The sequence below is a fragment of the Lepisma saccharinum genome, chromosome 7 (assembly GCF_977018435.1).
Source record: "Lepisma saccharinum chromosome 7, izLepSacc3.1, whole genome shotgun sequence".
In the NCBI taxonomy this organism is placed as follows: domain Eukaryota; kingdom Metazoa; phylum Arthropoda; class Insecta; order Zygentoma; family Lepismatidae; genus Lepisma; species Lepisma saccharinum.
Genome location: NC_139235.1, coordinates 84,225,394 through 84,245,930, shown reverse-complemented (window position 1 = coordinate 84,245,930; position 20,537 = coordinate 84,225,394).

The following is a 20,537-nucleotide window of genomic DNA, read 5'->3' as shown; positions in this document are numbered from 1 at the left end:
TGACTGCAGGGTGTAAGAAAGGGTTTGGCATGGATGAGGCTGGGGGATGGAGACACAATACAGTAAAAAAATGAGGAAGGGAGATATAAATGCGTATTATGCAATGGTGATGACGAGCCAGAACATTTATTCTGACACGCGCGTTCTGCACAGGAGGAGAAGCTACGCAACATAAGCTTGGAAAGTGTGTTCGAATCAGTGGTAGTACGTACAAAGGAACATGGAACTATTGGAGAAAGTGGGGGTATATTTACAAACATGTTGGGGGAAAGAAGTGTTGCACAGAGACGGGATAAGGAAGAGGAATAAGTGTTAGTTTAAGTGAGAACAGTTAAAACTACCAGAACTGCTATTTAACACCTATACGGAATGTAATGGAAAGTTAAAATTCAATATGCAGACCAAGACAGTAATTTATTTTATTAAAAACATAAACTAAACGTAACGTTTCAACCTTCTAGCAGGGTCTTCTTCAGACTCTGCACCAAGTACAAATGTAACAAGATACAAAAACAGGACGAATATATATACACACACATTACTCCCCTCCAGACTATTAGAAAGTTGTTCTGGAACATTCTAGCAGGTGGCTTTCCTTTTCAACTGTACTTTCACCTAAAAGGCTAAACATATTTTCTTCCATCTAGAATGTGGTACTCTTTATCTCACGCTCTTTTTCCTTCATTCTTCTTCCTTCTTCTCTCCTCTTTCTCTCTTGTCCTTTCCACTCTTTCTAACACCTTCTTCCATTCTTTGTTTAACTTCAGTCCCCCATTCCAGTTCATTGTGTCTTCTTCATCTTTCTTCTCTATTTCCTTGGCCTCCTTCCATTTTCTCACTAGTATTCTCTTCTCCCTTCCTATCTGCTTAGCCTCATCCCACTCTAAGTCATGTCCTGTTGACAAGGGAAAACCACCTGCTAGAATGTTCCAGAACAACTTTCTAATAGTCTGGAGGGGAGTAATGTTTGTGTATAGCTATATATCGTCCTGTTTTTGTATCTTGTTACATTTGTACTTGGTGCAGAGTCTGATGAAGACCTTGCTAGAAGGTTGAAACGTTACGTTTGGTTTATGTTTTATAATAAAATTAAATTACAGCCTTGGTCAGCATATTGAATTTTTATATCATGGAAACAAGGCTTAATTGTGTTATAATGGAAAGTGTAGTCTGTAGGGAAAATCATAGTTGTGTAATAAGAATAGATGTAGTGCACACAGCCGACGGCTCGCACATGAGATGAGCAATAAATACTTTCAGTTCTAGTGGCTTGGACGCAAATTCCAAGAAACTCAGCCGGACGTATAAAAAAATAGCGCAGGAATTAACGAAGTAATCGAAGACTATGAAAAATATTACATATTTTAACATACTTTCATATTTGTCTGTACATTTTCGTGACTCATTCTACATGCTTTGGCTACATAGAAATCCTAGCCTTAATCATGGTCAGAGGAATTGGACCATGACCAATTATGGAACACGGAGCGAAATGGTTCAAGATTTACAGCGCTGTGTTGATTCTGTTGAGAGTTGGGTGTGGCTGTGGTGCATCTTGATACCGCTAAATGCTAATGAACGTGAGAGCAGGTATTCGCTCTGAAACCCAGACTCTATCTTCATGATTTATGCCCTTCCTTACCTCATTCCTTAGGCGTGGACAAGCAAGAAATGCATCATATGTTTCTGCATAGGTTGTTCTGTTGGTTGCGCACTGGATGGACCTGGTTCAGAGCTGTGCGCTGATGTGATGATACTCGGAACTAATCCTGACCTACTTTCGTTCCCCATTAATACCAAGCTTGACAGCTGATGCTGGTTTCGTAAGTATTTCCCCAAAGTAGGATTTACTACGTACAAAAAAGTAAATGCATCAGATGAAAGATGCACAAAATATGTAGCTGAGACCAAATGTTTAAGTGCTTAATCGAGAAAGTTGCATCGAAAAACGCATCAATTGATAAATTAAAGTACAGTTTGACATAAAAATATTCACTTGCATCATGTGATGAACTTCAGCGTTACCTTTACAAACGATATACAAAAATTCGATGAGATGGCTGAAGGGACAACGAGAAACACACATGGACGACGCAACACAATACTTAGGGGTCTCCCTTATCGCACAACACTCCTGCAACCTTGTGTTCTGACGTCAGACGAGGAATATATTTATTTATCAAAGATCCTTAGCAGAACATATTGTTCCAATTAAAAAGGATCATATTAAAAACATTTATAATAAAGAATTAATATACATTTTAAAAATTACAGAATTACAGAACTAAAGAATTACAAAATACAAAGAAAAAGATACAGAAAATAGAGAATAGAAAAGACTGTAGGTATGTTATACACAGTTACAGAACAAAATACGAAAACAATATAGTACAATCACAACAGAGTATCGCTAAATACTTTCAAATACAAACATATAATACATCGCACAATAGTCGATGAACACTAAGATTAATTACACAAATTGTACAAATATCAAATCCATATGAGAGTAAATGAAGCATGACTTTAAATACATAGTATCGATAAAAATAATACAATACAAACACAGCTTCACTAAACACTGAATAATTTTAATACAGTCAAATTTAATGTGAATTTAAATGTTAGGCAATGACAATATATTTATTTTTATTGTTGAACTATATGTTATAAAAGGAAGCGCTAAGTCTACTGCAATTCCCTTTTGAACAAGTTTGTTATAATTTGTGCATAGTCTGATAACAACTGAAGATTTATGTGTATAATTTTTCGATTTATCAATAAAAAATGCCTACGTTGTTAGGTTAGGTCTGTTAGGTATGGTTCTATTAGCATAAATACAATGAAAATGTATTATTTATGCTAAGACAACTAAACCTAGCTTGTCTAACCTAATAATATTTAGCCTAAAAATAAAATCAGTCTCTAGTGACGTCAGAACGCAAGGTTGCAGAACTGTTGTGCGATAAGGGAGACCCCAATTCTTACATAGGATTATCCTGGTTGCAGGTCCAGACGCCAGAGCCTCGTTAGTCTGCAAAATGCAGTTCAGGGTGTGCTACATGGAAGTGAGGTTGACATTTGACTGCCATCACAAAGAGTCACCACTTACACCCCACAAGGATCTAATGTTATTCAGCATTATGTGGTTCATATTAAGATGACACACACTCGTGAATGAGAAAGTGTGTCTCGTTATCGTCCCGGCCTCGACTGGAAATCTCGTTGTCGATTCGATCTCGAATGAACTTATATTTAGACATTAAAACATTAAAATACGTTTAAAACAATCTGAAAACACAATTTTTTGCAGAATAAACGTTTCATGTCTGTAAATAGTCAGGTGATTTCTGGCAAGTCTGAAATATAGGGTTTTCCAATAAGAACGATATGATTTTAAAATGAAATAAAATAAAAACTATTTCAGATACAACCAAACTTTTTATATTATTTTGAAGCATAGTTTATTACATTATGTTTGGAATAACACATCATTTAAGTGTCCACCTCGACTTTGTGGACACGAGTGAATTCGATGAACCCAATTTTCGATGCAATCCTACCTCATTTTGGAAAAAAAAATGGTCCGATGATGCCACCATGCCATAAACCACACCATACAGTGACCTGTTGGGGATGCAAGGGCTTCTCGTGAATCTATTTTGGATTGTTTTCACAGCAAAAACCAAAATTTTGTTTGTTGAAAAAAGAAAAAAAAAATTAGCTTCATCTGAGAAGATAATTTTTTGCCCAAAATTATGATCCGTTTCAAGTTGCTCTAAAGCCTAAGAACCAAACATTCTTGAAGCGTGTATTTAGCCATGATGAATTGTCACAGTATATTAAACACAAATGACAACTATAGTCGTTTTCACGTTCAGAAGACACAATGGGCTCTTATGGACAATGCTTTTCTTATGGGAAATACGAGCGCGATGTTGTGAAATTTCTCGATTTACAAATTTAGCTTACGTAAAATCGGTACCTGCAGTTTTGCAGGAAATTTTGTAGAGAATACGATGGTGAGCACAAAAAAGTGGTAACTTGTTTACATATTTTTAGATAAATTAAAAACTCAAATTTTGTGTGAAAACAAAATTTTTACATTGTTTTCATTCCTAACGTTGAAACATGCCGTAAAATTGAAGCATTCATTATGAAAAAAATTGACACTGTTTTCTAATTGTCATAGGTGATGGTGGTGCTCAGAATTTATCAATACTTTAAAGCATACTCGCATTAAAAAATATTTAAATAAAGTATGTGGAGATTTTTTATATTCGTGCAGTAGAAAATGTCGTCGCTGGCCATTTTTTCTTCTGTAATTCCAAGTAAAAACTTCCAGCGACAAAGCTGTGAAGAAAATAATGAAATTATTTTTTTATAACCACTCAAAGGTTCCCAGAAATATTACTCCCATGCATTTGGAGTTTCTTTTTAACCCGAACCGCGGGCGAAGTAAGGGGACGTTGTCTAGCCATCTTGAGCTGACTCACCGCAGCATTCCGGCTAATCACCACCAAGTTTTCGAGTTGTTATTTTATTTCCATTCAGTAAAAATATTAACTTCATTCAGTTTGTTATAATAGAATTGCAATTACTTTAATTTAATAATTGACAATTACTTTCAATGCTGCTGTTGTGAGCAACATTAGTGCTGTCGCAAATACACGTTGTTTTTGTTTACATTACTGTCGACATTAATACTGAAATGAAGATCACCTTTCAGTTTCCAACGTACACATAAATTCATAGACAATAGTGAACTTTATATATATATATGTAACACATTACCATATCTCAATGTTATTCTATGAAATAATTACAGAGAAAGGCGAATGAATATTAAATGTGCCTGTGTATAAAATTAAATCTAAAGGGAAAATGACATGCTAATGAACTGTAATGTTCACAGTATAATATTAATATTTACATATAATTATCATTATATATACAAAATACGTAACACCTTCATTGTGAAGGAAGGTCATCATCAGAGTTAGGATTTTTAGGTGCGCACCTTTTTTTCGTAGTGAAAGGGAGACCTCTCTGGAAGGACTCAGTGTATGAAATGTTGCCTTAACGTGAGAATGGAGCTTATTTTCCAGCACCTTTTTCCCCTTTTTTGATAACCTTTCCCCTTCCCTCCCTTTTTTGGGACATTTATCTATTTTCCCCCTTTTTCGTGTTCTTGATCGCTTTTCCTCCCCTTTTTGAGTTATTTTACTGGTGTTGTTAAATATATTTCCTCAGCAAATCATGGAATTTTTATTTTCTTTTTTTGCGACACTTTTCTCTTTAAGATGTTTTCACATTGTTAACTGAAATTGAATGTATTTTGTGGCCTATTTGAAATCAACAATGGAAAGACCGCTACTGAAATGCACCAGATCGCCGTTATTTTTTTTTAAGATAGAAGGAAGAAGAAAACTCAGTTTGGTCTTGGAAGCAGTGAAGCAAAAATGTGTTTCTGAAGTGGTGGGTTTCATGTGTGCGCAGTGAACAGATATTGTTTGTGGATGTAAGTTCCTTACCTGCTTTTTCACTCTGTTAGATCCTGTTAGTGCATGTACTTTACCATGCCGATTTCTCAGTCTGGCTCAAGAATTTAAGCACGAGTTCATAGAAAGTGATGGAACTGTTATTCGATGCACGATTTGTGATATGGAAATCACATTAGATGAAAAACACCAGAGAGATCGCATCCAGCAACATATTTCCAGCTCTAAGCATCAAAAGAACAAGAATCTGCAATGAAGTAAATCTCGGCAGCCTCCCTTACGCAATGCATTTGAGCAGTGTTCTTCCAAGAACCAAAATTTAAAGGAATTTAATGTTGACTTGTGTGCATCTTTTACACAGGCGGAGATTCCACTCAACAAGGTGAACCATCCGGCCTTGAAAAGGTGCCTTGAAAAGTACACACGGTTGTCAGTGCCCGATGAGAGTACGTTAAGGAAAAACTATATTGAACCTGTGTATGAAGAAACTGTTCGTAAAATTAAGGTGAAAGTGTCAGATTGCGATATAGGTGTCAGTCTGGATGAGACGACAGACTAAATGCAACGATATGTTTTGAACATTTTGGTTTTTCCTCTGGCAGGTGAGGAAGTTAAGCCCATGTTACTAAACATGTCCGAGTTGCAGAAAACCAATGCCTGTACAGTGATGCAGTCATTTATGGATTTCTGTCAAAAACTGTGGCCCGGTGGAATTCAGTTCGAAAAAGATGTTGTAGTTACTGACCAGGCTTCCTACATGCTTTCGGCATTTAACCAATTGAAGCAGTTGTTCACTAAGCTAAAGCATGTAACCTGTTTGGCTCATGCCCTTCACAGGGTTTCTGAATCTATTAGGAACGAATACAATGTCGTAAATGAGTTCATATCTGATCTGAAGAAAATACTCCTTAAGGCCCCGAGTCACATTCTTGCCTACAGAGAAAACTACCTGCCTGCCCCTGCCACATTTCCCCATCATTACTCGCTGGGGATCATGGATTGAGTGTGCTGCATTTCTGTGTGAAAATTTTGAAAAAAATAAGGAGTTTGTGCTTTCCCTGGATTCAACCGACGCAGGTGCAATTTCCAAGGCACAGCAACTTCTCCTCCCAGACAAGATAGATGATTTGCAAAATGAACTATTTTGTGTACATTCCTACAAGTACCTGTCGACAGCCATCAAAAGCTTAGAAGAACAAGGCGTCGAAAAGGAAAAACAATGGGATATCTTTACTACTGTGAGGGGCCAGTTAGATAGTTTTGCCAGAGAACAACTTGAGGCTAGTCTTGTCAAGAATCCGTATGTTGTGGAATTTGCCACTTCCTCAGAGTTGCCATTCCGAGTGAATACTAAGTTTGCCCCACTTGTTTCTGTGGATGTAGAGAGAAGCTTCAGCTTATATAAAGATATTTTATCTCCGAAAAGAAACAAACTCACTTTTAAAAATTTAGAAATGCTTAATGTTGTAAGGTACAACAGCTTTGTGTTTTTCCCGACTCTGGTGAATAACTGTAACACAACCTATGTGTGTGATGTGTACACAGCTTCGAGTGAATAGCTTAGACTAATAAAATAGGACGGAAGTTTTAATAAGTAGTATAATTATCAGCACCTGTTTTTTGCCCCAATCAGCACCTTTTTTGCCCCTTTTTGGGTCTTATTTTAGCACCTTTTCCCTTCCTTTTTCGCAATGAAATTTTCCCCTAAAAATCCTAACTCTGGTCATCATTTCCCGGCGACATGAGCTAGCGCTGTATTGGCAACACTGTGCGGTTTCTCCATAAGCGCCGTTGTGTCTTCTGAACGTGAAAACGACTTTAGTGACAGTTATAACATTTGAAGCATAGTTGCCAGTTCAGTTCAAAATCATATCATTCTTATTTGAAAACAATTTAGTTGGATTCAATCTCTACTTCGCAATTTACTTTCCACCTCCCTTCCAGTGCCCTATTTCGCCTAATCAGAAAGGTTAGAGATAGGGAGGGGAGGAAGGAAGTGAAGGTAACATATCTATCGCCATGCTTCACTTTACTTTGTTAACTTCTCGAGAAGGCTGCTGACGCTTGTAAGTATAAATTTAGAGGAATTAACTGAAGACGTCTACCCTGCAGACTTTTTCCCTCTTTTTGTTCCTGGAGGGCGCAGTTGTTCCTTTTGAGAGCCGACCTAAGCAAACGCCCTGTCAAATCAAGCGTTGGGGAAGGCAAACAGCAGTTGGGTGTCGCCGAGTCGTCCCTTTATTTATCTTTGAGGAAGAGCCCGATTTCTTCTCCATTTTGCTTCCTTTGTAGCGTTTTTGCGTTTTCACCACACTGGAAGAGAAATTTCCCTCCGCGCGCTAACATTTCCCTTTTCGATAAGAGAATATCATCCCTCCAGACAAGAAAAATTCCCTCCGAGTACAGTATCTCATGTTTTTATGCAACGTTAATTGGACATTATCCAGTGGCGTGTCCAAAGGGGGGGGGGTTGGTGGGAGTAATACCCCCCCTTATGACGTTCTCTGTCATAATCCTCTTTTGTTTACTTTTCTTTGAATTCTGGCACTGTTGTGAATTTACATCTACAGGGTGAGGCAAAAGTCCGGCACCACCCTTTTAATTTGAAATAGACTTGACGGACGGCGATGAAATTTCGGATATGGGTAATTGGGGTGGAGCACACCAGATGGGGCTAGTGTGTATCATGGCGGCCATCTTAAAAGCTGCTATCTTGGAATTACATCCAGATTTTCAAATGGGAAGGGGGTCATGTACCATATCATTACATACCCCAATGGGAAGGGTGTAATGTACCATATCATTACATACCCCAATGGGAACGGGGTCATGTACCATATCATTACATACCCCAATTACCCATATCCGAAATTTCATCGCCGTCCGTCAAGTCGTTTTCAAATTAAAAGGGTGGTGCAGGACTTTTGTCTCACTCTGTATAACTAAACAAACAGTGCATATTAACAATTTTTGATTGAAATATTTGGACACGATTTTACGTAATATTTTGTTTTAAAAATATAATAAAATGTAATAGATTAAATTAATTTTTGAAAATAAATTTTGGAAAACAATTGAAAAGAAATTCAAATTAGATTCCATATCATAATTTCAAAAACCAGCTCCTCTACATGGTAGCGAATGTTGCACTCTTCTTCAACATGATAACACTACAATAAATTGTTCACAAATGAGCTTTTTGCGGTATTTACATGAGATAAAATTAGAAGCGAACAAATAGGAAATAAATGAGTGTTCAAAGCAATGGTTGAAGAAATTTTAAAACCTGTTCTGAGGATGCCAGATAGCCCTTGTCCTCGAAAATTATTAAATTACAGGCCAAAGGGAAAAATAAATTTCGGAACACCATATCGCCGATGAAATGATCAATTTTTGTAGTTGTTTTCGTTGCAAAAAGAAAAAGACTTTGCTTAGAATATGATTTCAGTAATTTTGGATATTTTTAAGTATGTCAAAACAATCCATGAAGTCAAGAAAAAAACGTGCCCAAGCGAGGACGCGTGTTCTCAGCAAAGCTGGTCTGGACAAAACATCTGGTATTGTATGCGCTGTGCGCTCCCTACCGGCACGAGGAAGACGAATTCGCAAAATGGCAGTCCAATAAGCCGCATACAAACAATTATTTTTTTCTGGAGCTACAGCCCCCTCCGTAATTTTGAGAAAATCAACGTTGTCAAATAAAGGCATTGAAAACACCCAGGATTGTAATTTTTTAGTGAAATGTTGTAAATACAGTAAACTCCCCGAGTTACGTAAGTAATGCCTTTCGTAAACCTTTACGTAACTTGAATTTCACATAAGTCGAATTTGTAAATTGCTTATGTGTAACTTCGTAAGAAACTACAATATTTATTATTATTATATGTACGTATATATATATATATATATATATATATATGTGTGTGTGTGTGTGTGTGTGTGTGTGTGTGTGTGTGTGTGTGTGTATATTTATATTTTTAAAAATGCATGTATATTATTTACACAGTATTATTTTATAAATAAAACATCATTCAGCAGTATTTACTCAGATATAAACTATAAAAGTATGAAAAATATATAAAATAATATAAGAACAAACTGACATCCATTGGAGTAAGTCGTTGCATACTTCAATGAATGTCAAAGACGCAATAGTCGCAAACATGTCTACACGTGCTACTACGTAGTTGTAATTTTCGAGATTTATTACGTAACTGGGAATTTACGTAAGTCGCGTATTACGTAAGTACTGTATATGAAATATCTTATTATGTATGCAGCTCCCCTAGAATTACGGCATGTTTCAATGAGCAGGCAGTAGATTTACCTTTTCTTTTACAAGAGGGAATTTTTGGGGAAATTTCTGTTTGCATGTGGGAATTTCTGCGCAACAAACCTGCCATCACCAGAATGCTTTGCTTTCCCAGTCGGTTTATTTTGACTTGGCGTCGCTGATAAACCGAGCCGCCCTTCTCGGGAGTTGAAATCCATTACCGGAATCTCCCTCGGAGGGGGTTGGAGAGCGTCTTGTGTTTGATCTGTCGAGGGTGAGAGTTTATGTAAACCGATGCTGCTTTGTCGACGTCGAGAAACACCCATTTCGAGTCGTAATGAGAGACCAAATTGCGGCTTAATTAGCAAGTACACACAGCAGGGAAAGGCAAATACAGAACAGGTTCCCTTTAGAGTGATTCGTTCGTTGATGTAACAGTCCCCAATGTTTTTCAGGTTGTCACTTGCAGAACTCTTGAGTATCCTTACGGACAGGACTGTAGCACAGAGAAGTATATAGTTATTTGTCTGTGGCTCTAGTGGGGGGCAGTGTGCGATTTAACAGAGGGGGGTGCCTGGTTTTCACCCCACAATTTTTTTTATCCCTGCCAGGGATGTGTTTATACCCCTGTCAAAAAATAGAATTGAAAGCGAATGCCATTTCTTAACTATCGTAACATAACCCTCAGGTACGCCAGTCGCTTAGCACCCCCCCCCCTTCCCCGAGAGGTGCACTTGGGAAATGACACGAGAGATTACATTTAACCAATAAAATTACCACCTGAGCGCTAGTGTCGCTTCCAATATGGCCGCTCTACTTAGGACAGATCTTTGTTTACATTGCAGTAGTAGTACGTAATAGCAGCGCGTTGTCATTGCTGGTATGGAAGAAACGTTTAAATTACGCGTTATATTTAAATATTGCGAATGCGATGTGAATTCCAGGAACTATAACAAAGGTGAAGCTGTGCTGAGAGCGAAGCATTTAATTATGATAATAAAAATAACACGGGAAACGCACACGAAACGTATGTATACGCACTGGTTTTTCAAAGCTGTGCTGTTTCATCTGTACTGCACCTCGGTTGTAACTGCCTAACTGGGGCTCTCAGAAATGGTTTGAAAATAAAGCAATTCACCCAATCCACCAGCTTGGGAGAAAATAAATGAAAACATGCTGTTGCAGTTTTTTCCCCCAAAGAGGCAGGCTGGTTTAATAACAGCACCGGATAGTAATAATAATAATAACAACAATAAGAAAATTTTATTGAGGCTATTTTCAGTCTTCACTGAAGATTGACATACTGAATGAAACAGCAACATTAGCATGTCAATTATGTTTTTCTGACTTACCTTTATGATTGCGGACATTAATTAATTCTCAAACTATTTTCATCTTTGCACTTAATCGACTTGCACCTGTTCCAAATTACATACATAATACATTGTTTTCGAAAAAAATGTTATATTCATAAAGAACAATTTAAAACTTCCTTTCATGGCAATAAAATCAACTTTCCGAAAGATTATTTCGGAAAATAGAGTGAACAGACTCGTACATTCTTCGTAATTTCCTTGCCGCATTTCAGTTATGCAAATCTTGTCAATCAGTTGTTTTCTCTGATTTATTTAAACATTTCATTTTGTTGATTCCACGTGGTGAAAAACATGTGTAAGCTTTTCACTTGTCCTGAACCACAAAACGATTTAGAGCAAAAAATGAACAGTATACGCTACTTTTTCGCATGTTCCCCACGCTTTGAATGGCTTCAACACGGAGAAGCGCAGCGAGGTGTCCTACGTGGAGTGGTTCCTGAAAATCTCATTTCATTTCATTTCATTTCTTTATTAGTCCATCACAGGACCGAAGTCCCATTTATGCTTAACATAATGTACACAAAGATAATTTTAACAATATACACAGATGTTAATAATGTTAATGTTAATACATAAAATAATGTAAAGATTTATGATAGTGTGACAACATATACAAGGGTCGTTCAAGGTTGACCGGGATTTTCGTACGTAAAAATCGATGAATAGCCGGATCATGATGAAACGTGCGGGTGACGTAATGTATTCCTTCGCGAGTAAATAGCGCCCGGCATGACGTATTTCGCGCATGCGCAGCAGTTGCAGCGAACATGGTGGCAAGCAATGTGTCTGTGGCTGTGGAGCAGCGGTGTGTAATCAAATTTCTCGTGAAGGAGAAAGTGAAACCAGCTGAGATTTTCAGACGATTGCAAGCACAGTATGGTGAACAAACGATGTCGCGGACGAGAGTGTACGAATGGTGTGAGCAGTTTCGCGAAGGACGGGAGCTGGTGACAAATGAAGCGCATGGACACATTCGCCCGACTGCAGTCACACCAGTGAATATCGCACGTGTGTTGAGCAAATGATTCTTGAGAACCGGCGAGTAACAGTGAGGGATATTGCTGCCGAGGTGAATATCAGTGTCGGGAGTGTTGAGACAATCATTCACGACCACTTACGCTTCCGCAAAATCTGTGCAAGGTGGGTTCCCCGCCAGCTGACATTCGATCAGAAGTGGACACGCAGGACGGTCTGTGAACAGCTTCTGAATCGGTTTCGAGCAGAAGGTGATGAATTGTTGCAATCCATCATCACGTGTGATGAAACATGGTTGCACAATTCAACCCCAGAGACCAAAAGACGCAGCATGGAGTGGCGGCATAAAGGTTCCCCGCCCCCCAAGAAAAGCAAAACGCAGCCGTCCGCTGGAAAGATCATGGCAAGTGTCTTCTGGGACATGAAGGGCGTTATCCATGTGGATTTTCTGGACAAAGGGAGCACGATTAATGCCCAGTATTACTCCACATTGTTGAGTGGTGCTGTACGAAAGTCCATTCGCAAGAAAAGACCTGGGATGTTGTCTGGAAATGTCATTCTTCTCCATGACAATGCCCGCCCTCACACGGCCAATGTGACAACAACAACTCTGGCCGACATGCGCTGGGAAGTTCTGCCCCGTCCCCCCTACAGTCCGGATTTAGCCCCCAGTGATTATCATTTGCTTGCACCCCTTAAAGACCATCTGGGAGGGAAGAAATTCACGACAGACGAAGCACTGCGGAGCGATGTCCTCCAGTGGCTACGACAACAACCAAGTTCTTTCTACGCCAAAGGAATTCGGGAGCTGCCAGAACGATGGCAACGGTGTCTCCGCGCGCACGGAGAATACTTTGAAAAACTTACATAGTTTGGTGTTTCTTCTGCTACCTATTTCCTCTGCAGAAATAAAAGTCTCGGTCAACCTTGAACGACGCTTGTAAATGAAATACAGTTAAAACTCCTTTACAGACAAATCCGATAAAATATAATGTTTTACAAAATTTTGCGCCTGATAACATAACATGAATCAAAAAATATATCCAAATGCTTCAGTGCATATATCTTCTAGTTTCGTTTTTTTTATGTAATTTGCCCATATGATGATGTTGCTACAATTATTTTGCAAAAATGAATTAAGTCAGTCTTCTTAAACCCGAAGGTTTATGGCTGCAGCAATACAAGCCTTCCATCTGCCCCTATCCTGAGCAAGATCAATCCAATCTTTTTCCATCCTGACTGATTTCCATTAGGTCCACCATCAGGCCTCCCAACAAGAATCCTGTAATCTCTTTTTTCCTCTCCCCCATTCGCGCTACATGGCCTGCCCACCTATGCCTTCATGATTTAACTGCTATAATAATTTTGTAAAACGTGTACTGTAAATTGGAACAGAACGTTGTTAGCTTGGTTGGTCTCTTTGTGCAGGTCTAAGGTAATACAGACGCCTTCCTCGTTTCCGGTCTCGTCTACAAGGTTTTGGTCTCGTTCTCGTGTCGATTTTAATAGTCTCGGTTTCATCTCTATAAATCCAAACCTCTTGCATTAGAGCGCCATCTCGATCCGGTTTTGTCATCTTACAGGCAGACTGTAAGACCCACTTTAAAAGAAAGCATTTTTCTTAACATTTATGCCATCACCAAATTATTACCGTGTAAAATGAAAAATATTATGGCTTTTCATATGCCATTCATATTTCACGGCATTTCTCAAGGATAGAATCCGTCCTATTTCCTATTTTCGTAGCATTTTTCGTAGCATAACCAATCAGAAGCGAGCTCTAGGTCACGAGTGTAATGGCGGCCGCGTGAGATGTAAACCATGTATCACTTCACATTTTTAAAAGCCGATAACTATTCAACCGAGAGGAATAACGTTTCGTGTAAAAAGGTTTTAGTTACAAAGCAATAGCACTGCTTAAATACATACCTTATAACGTATACAGTGCACATATGGAAGAATATTTCAGTTACTTTAATTGTAAACATCGTGAACTCACCGTAGATGGTGCAACTCGACGTGCCTTTCGTGCTGTATATATTATACATTGTAATCGCAAAAGCTAACCTAAATGTTACATAAAAATGCTTCAGTTTAAAGCGAACCTTAAACTTCAACGCCAGAATATTGTAAATTGAAGATAACATCTAACAGTTTAGATTAATCGATGGTAATTCTCACAGTTCCATCTTTCGATCTACTAATCGTGCACAGTAATACACCTTGAAAGCCAAAGAATATGAAAGAAAGGCTAGAGTGCCATACACCTTACAGAAAGGTCTTTGGCAATGGTGGCCGTAGTAGCAGTTAATAATGAATTTCGTCAAGAAACCGCCTCCTCTAAAAGATTTTTATGTCTTTGGCTGCAGTCAAACCTTCTGTCACTCGCATGCCTGTCCATTCTCAAACGGCTCTCTGCGCCTTTCATCAACCACCCGGCCATATTATTCTGTTAAGTCGTAAAGTGAGCGATTTTTATTCTTCCTGTTTTATTACCACCGGCTCCATCTTGGCTGCCATTACATCTGTGGGCCTGGCGGGAGCTTTATGGTCGAGGAGCGAATGCCGAGCACAGAAGGGACGCACTCTCCGGGAAAGATGAAACTTGGAGTCTTTGTCAACGACTTTACGGTTTTTGGGTTCGAGTGCGGTAAAAACTAGGAAGATAACTTTTTTTTATGTCCGTCTGTCCTTCTGGCATAGCTATGTGGCGGATCCAGAACTTACAGTTGTGAGGGCCGAATTCCAGTCACCGAGAATCAATTCTAAGCTACACTTGTACTGTTTTATACAGGTAAACAATATATGGTTCTGTTAGTATGAACCAACTCAGGCCCAGTGGAGGGGCCATGGGGGCCACGCCCCCCTCCCTCGAACCATGAAATATTTATACTTGAACCAATAAAAAGCTACGAAAATAACATCCAAAATGTTTCAAACTTGTAAAAATATCCTTGCATAAATGAATGTGTTTGTTGTGTAGAGCGGCAGGTTAAGTTTCCTGGGCATAGGTGTTCTTTGTGAGTGTGTTTCTTCATCAATATCATCATATCATCGCTCATCCTTATCGTGGCAATTAGACAAACTTGTCAGAAAAGCAAACTAAAATAACCTAATTCAATCAACCTCACAGCATTTATGATCTTCTCTTTGTTCTACCTACCCCCTCCCCAGTAAAGAAAAACCCTGAGTACAGACCTTATAGCTACATATACAAAATAAAGATAAAATACGAATTCAAGAGTAATATAAGTATAAAATCTTATTGATCATTATTAATAGAAAGCAAGCTTCTATATACGTATATAAAAATATATGTGTGTGCGTGTGTGTTTGTTCCGGCATAACTCTCGAACGCCTGTAACAATTCCAACCAAACTTGGTGCACATATCACTTGCAATCTGGAAAGAAATACTGTCGGGGAAGACACCCCTGGCACCCCTAGGGGTGGGGGTGGGAAGGGCTGACATGTAAAAATAATCGAAAACGACAGATATTAGTGTGGAATCCATAGTTTTCGGAGTCGCTAAGATGAATAGTGACACTGCGAATGCCGTTCAAACCCCTGGCACCACTAGGAGTGGGGTGGGAAGAGATAACATGTAAAAATAATCGAAAACGACCGATATTAGTGTGGAATCCATAGTTTTCGGAGTCGCTAGGATGATTAGTGACACTACGAATGCCGTTCAACTCCAAGCTCATCACCTATCGGTTTGGGGGGTGAGAGGGGGTGAAAAATAAAATGTCAAAAATGACCTACATTAGTGTCGAATACTTAGTTTTCGGAGTTACGTCACGAGGACATTTGAGAGAGAGAGAGAGACTTGCTTTCTCGATCACGACCAACAAGACACAAGGACAGTCAATCTATTAAGTACTGCGGAGTGGATTTAAGATCGCCGTGTTTCTCCCACGGACAAATACAAGGGTCCCGGGTTCGAATCCTGCTCAGGCTTAGTTGTTTGTTAATGTCTATTCATCAATTTCATCGTTACATCACTCATCCCAATCTTCGCAAATTAGCCAAGAGGCACAAAACGGGAAGTAAAATAAACTAAATCAATCAATCTCCCACGGACAACTTTAATAGAAGATTGGGATAAATAAATACCCAGACAACGCCGGGAAATTCGCTAGTAATTAAATAAAAACTTGCATTTAATAAAAACATTTCAACTATGTTGTTATTCTCTGTAGTAGTCTCACGTTCGATCCCCCTTTTGAGACATCTTGCAAGATGGTTCGGATACAAATTTAAACTGTAGGTCCGATTAGCCTGTCATGAGCAAAGAGTGGACTTAAATCAAACTAAAATATATTCTGGAGTCTGTTAAACTGAGACTAAAACGCTGAACTGCTGACTGCCATAAGAAAATGCTTACCGCGTGGAGAAAATGCTGAACGGTGGGGGAAAACTACAAGAATCCTGTGGAAAATGGGAGAATGGACAGACCCCTTACCAGTGTTGCAAGCTCACACAAATCCAGTGAATGCTGAAAAGCTCTAGAATCTGTTTATTGGTACGCTGAACCGTGTAAATAGAAGCATATCAAAAGACAGACCAGTTGAGTCTTGAAAAGTATTAGGCAGAATAATACTACATCCAAAAACCTGCTAGTTCGGAGGGGTCGATCACCCCTGCTGCCCTCTCCATGGATCCGCGCGTGAACTAGCTCCTCCTCCTCTCTATCTCTCTCTCTCTTTCACCATCCCTCCCCCCTCCACACACACATACGAAGGAGAAGCAAATGACAATGTTTAAAGTTCGACAACATTATGATCGACTGTTCTTTCGCTGCAACACTGATCAAGTAAGCTTCATTTTTGTCATTTTAAAGATGGCGCTTCCTCCAAAGACTTTCACAAGTGAAGAGCAGTCGTCTCCTGCTCTCTGGAAGCCTAAAACTTACAGAAATTCTCCGACAAATGAGAATTCAATATCTATCTGCTTGCTTACCACAACAGCAAGTTTACGAGTGGAGGGGAGAAGTTGGACAATGGCCTCAGTTGGCAGGCAAATTGGTTCATTGATGAATTGATCGAATTAGGTTATTTTATGTCGCTTTTCTTCCACTTTCCGCTAATCGGACGATGAGGATGATTGATGATATGATGATATTGATGAAGGGACATTGACAATCAGAAAGAACACCATTGCGTAGCATGGCCGTCGCCAGAAATTGTTGTAGGAGTGTCATTGAATTGGTACGCGTAAAACTCAAATAGTAGAAATAAAAAATAATTAGGCTTATGCTTATTATTATAAAATAATAACTGTTATAAACTATGCAAATAAGTATAATTTATTCCATTTATTATTATTGTAATTATTATTATCATCATTGGGAAAACTTTCTACTCGAGCCACGAAATGAATGAATATATTGCACATCTGCTATTCGGCATTGTTTTTACATTTCAGACTTAGTGTACCGTACTGAAATGCATAGCTATTCTATTTTGTTACTAACATTTACACATTGTTAAAAAGGTCTTCAAATGCTAGGAAAATTTTAACTACAGTAAAACCTCGTTAATCCGGACGAATGGGGGGGGGGTAAATTGGCCGGTTTAACGAAAGTCCGGATTAACTTAAATAACGTAAAAGAACAGTTGAAAGTGCATTAAAACTCCGTTTATAGCAACAAAACACGTTTATTATGGTGTATTTAAAGGGCATAGGCCCAAATACACTATACAGTACAGTACAAAGTATGCGGGAAACAGAATTTCGTCAGTGGTGGACTGCTTTTTCTTTGGGAAGTTCTATTGTTGACTTCTAGCCACATTTAAAACCTTGCATTGGTTTTTTTTTTTTTTTTAAATATTTTGCCTATCCGGATTAAGCGAAGTCCGGCTTATCGGAGTCCGGATTAACGAGGTTTTACTGTATTGTCTTTATGCTGTGTGACACCTGACATAAAACTCTAATTTTGGAAATTTTGAAAATTGTGAAACCATTTATTGTTTGTTTTAAATGGCACTTGCACCGCTACTAACGCATAACCTGATTCCCTATCTGCGTTCCACTTGCAGTCGTCACCCCTGTATTGTCAGTGGACTCGTCCAGTTGGCGCATGCGCACTTCTGTCGATGGTCGCGAGTGACGTAGACGGACTGTAATCCAACCCAAGGTATGAAGACGGCGACAGCGATGAATAAAACGGAACGACCGTATACTTCAAAATGTCCAGCACCAGGCAGCCACCCGCATGGCGAAAGGAAAGATTCAATCTGGACGGACATAAACCGAGAGATTCTGTCGTTAACCTTTGGGACATCCGCATCCAATTGTGAGCGATAACAGTGAGGCCCTTGTGAGAGGAATGTCCTGTCTGTACGTTTGCATCCCACTGGAGGATGATAAAATGGAGGAACACTCGAAAGCTCTGCTCTCAGGAAGACAAACAACGATTGTGCTCAAGTGCAGTGTTGCCATAACCAGAAATCACAATTTCCCTTTCAAAAGGGAAAATTTTCCCTTCTTCATCCAATTTTTCCCTTCATCGTAGAAAATTTAAAATCGCAATTATAAAACTTCATTAACTATTATTATGATTATAATTTGAACTACTACTACTATCCGTTCACTGTCTCATAGAAAACATTATTTCTCAGAAATATTTGGATTCATTAAATATATGAAAATATGGACATCATAATGAATATTAGTATAGGAAACTTTATTACCAACGGCAAAAGAATCAATTGGCGAATTATCAATCACCATTTTTATTCGATGTTTTGTTATTTAGCCTCTCTTTTCTGCCACTTTTGGATAATCGCGACGATGAGAACGAGTGATATGATGAAATTCATGAAGGGACACTCACAAAGAACAGGCCCAGGCCGGGATTCAAACCCGGTTTCATTTAGTCTGGTTTTCCACAATGTGATAATCATGAATTGATAATCAGTAGGCGGAGGAATATGGAACATTGACCTACTTTTATCTTTGCTGTCGACCTTACGTACGTACACTTTGAGAAAATTTTACGAAATTTGAAAAATTTCCCAAAAAACATATTTATAATTGCTTACTTTTTATAGTAATTTCAAACTTTAGATGTTAATTGTAAGGTATTTACTTAAGATGCTAATTGTTCCCAAGCTGAATTTAAATTTTATTTAATTTAAAATTTCTATTTTTGTTCATTTCCATGGGATAAATAAAGCGGGAAGAAAAATATATTCCACACTCCAGTCAGTTTGACTTTAATTTCTAAATTCCCTGCAATCTTTATATTTTTTCATGTAATTTCCTATTTCCCTAAATTTTTACCCGAATTTCCCTTCGGCGAGAACAATTTCCCGTCATGTGGCAGCACTGCTCAAGTGCTCTTTACGGGGACTTGTTCGTGTACAAAGCCAGAGGTACTCAATGTACTCAGGTGCAGACTTCAGACAAGGGTTGCATTCTATGTAGATGCTTGGACATTGCACACAGTGTTGCCGACACCAAGTAGCACTTGAAGTGGAACTAATGGTCATTGTTGTGGAGTACGTTATACCACACCGACTCGGGAAAACCAGGGAACTTGTTTTGAATTTGGAACCCTGTTTTCATAGGAAGGTTTTCTCTAGCAGTGTATCCAACACTTGATGTTAATATGGAAATGCACTTTGAGGTAGACGTTTGGAGATAAGATACTGAAACATTGTGATACGTGTGGTACTGCTTCCTCACTAGCCAAACCACTAGAGTCCCCCAAAATCAAATTTCAGATTGCACTTATGGAGGTGACCGTGCGGTTCGAGCATCCCGGCTGCACACTGCAATCTCAAGGTCAGTAACCAGAAGAACAGGGATAGGGGAGGCGCTTGCCTTGGCGGTTAAAAATACTGTGGGGGAAGGCACTCTTCTCGATGCAGAACCACCTCTTGTTTCTTCTCCCATGATTTCAATGCCACGCTACATTGTTACTCACGAACGCGACCGACGGAGTCTCTAGCCTCCCTCACTCCTCCTTTCCGTCCTTCTTACAACGCTACAGTGCTGCTGCTCGCTCTACAATCACCTCATTAATTTCATCATATCATCACTCATCCTCATCTTTGCAATTAGCCAGAAGTAAAATACACTAAATCAATCAATCAAAGAGGAAGGCAGATTTCAGCTTTGTTGAGGGAGCAGCAAATGTTGGTGTATTAAATAATCATAATACATAATGTAGCACAATGCACATGCCCTGGTGCGATGAACTGTCTATTAAATCAGTGCAGTACGATTGATTCAAGTAGCGAATATCGATTGTATCAATTCGCGTGCAAATAATCGAAAAGATACAAACGAGCCAACTGCTTGCATTTCGCCGTTGTACCAGTAAAATACTGAGAGATGGCTACACTGGCAAGTACTCTTTGTAGCACCACATTTCATAAGTTATTGGTAAGTAAAAGGCTGACAC